Here is a 1,817-nt window from a genome sequence, read left to right on the forward strand (position 1 = left end):
CCCCCAAGGGTTTAGATCCTCCCAGCTGAAGCCCTGGAGCCCTGAGTTCTAGAGCAATGTCTGAATTTCTGATTATAGAATCTGCAAGCATAGTAAAATGGCTGATTTAAGCCATTAATTTTGCTTTTGTTTTTGTTTTTTTTTTTGTGCATCTATGGATAATTGGAACATGGAATTTCTTGCTGTAAAATATCTTCAGTGGTAGCTGTCTGACTAGTCCTATGCATTCTACTCCTTATGACTTGTAAGATGGAGAAAGAGATAAGATGAACATAGGACAGAAATCTTCCCACAAGTAAGCTAGAGACAACTTTTGAAATAGTCCAGAATCTTTGCTACTTAACTTCCTTTGCCAAACATTATACTCGATGATGAAAGAGTAAAACATGCTGACTTTAAATACAAGTGTCTCTGAGCTTCTGACATTTGGCTATTTATATTCAATACTAGTTTAATCATCATAGCTATATTAAAAGTTGAAACTCTCAAAATGATCAAGGTGCTCCATGCTGAGTTAAGCCAGTCCGAGTGGCCAGTCATTCTTACTAGACAGAAATCAGGGTGCCTACTCAAGAGGGAACACATAAGGTAAAACTAGGGTACATTTGGTCTCCACTTAGATAATTAGGGATCAGAAACATTCTTGCAACTAACTCCTTGCCTGTTAATAAGTTGATTACAGTCTGGTTAATTGCTCAGATTGAAAAGGTGGTGCTAGTCATAAATACACTGCTACAATAGGCATGCATCCTACATGATTGTGTTCATGAAAAATTCTACAAAATGCAAAATTCCTAGCGACTGCAAGCACTAGAGATAGCAACTGAAAGTATTAGTGTTTGCCTGGAGATGGGGAGGAGGGGTAATTACAAGGGTCAATGGATGTGTCCATTATCTTGATGTGATAATGGTTTCATAGATGTACATATATGCCAAAACTTTTCCAGCTGTACACTTTAAATGTGCTATGCTTAGTCACTCAGTCATGTCCGACTCTTTGTGACCCCATGGATGGTAGCCCGCCAGGCTCCTCTGTCCACGGGATTCTCCAGGCAAGAATACTGGAGTGGGTTGCCATGCCCTCCTCTAGGGGATCTTCCCAAGCCAGGGATCAAGCCCAGTTCTCCCACATTGCAGGTGGATTCTTTGCCATCTGAGCCACCAGGGAAGCCCACGCTTTAAACACATGCAAGTTATTATAAGCCAGTTTTCTCTATAAAGCTGTTTTAAAAATTTCCTTCATAGCCAAGATCATAGCGTTGAACTTTCTGCTGGTCTTTTTTTTTTTTTTAAGAAAATAAAGTATTGCAGAAATATCCCTCTTATTCCCTCTGCCTTTGTCATTTTCCCAAAGCAAACACTATCAGAATGTTAATGTATTTCCTGTGCAAGATTTTATACATTATTTCTGAGTGTGTCCATTAAATTTACTTTCTTTCATGAGTTCAAAATATTTGTATAAATATTATCATATTTGGATAAGCACCTATTTGTGATCATTGAAAGGGAAAAAGAAATTCTTTCCTCTTTCATCTTCCTTTCAGACATAAGTTTCCAGCCTCAGATTACTCTGCATGCACCCTTTGCTTATGATCATTATTTCTTAGATGCCATGTTTTCTGTTTTGTTGGATTCTTTTTGTTTTTCTATGGTATGTTCTCAATGAATCTTATTTTATGAAAGGTACTTGGATAGGAAACAAACTTTGCAGCCCTTCTTTGCATGTCTAAAGGTGTCTATTTAATTTTGTATTCACATTTGATAGATAGCTTGGCAGGGAATAGAGTTTTAACTTGCAAATTACTTTCCCAAGAAAA

Source organism: Capra hircus, chromosome 8, assembly GCF_001704415.2.
Source record: "Capra hircus breed San Clemente chromosome 8, ASM170441v1, whole genome shotgun sequence".
Taxonomy (NCBI): Eukaryota; Metazoa; Chordata; class Mammalia; order Artiodactyla; family Bovidae; genus Capra; species Capra hircus.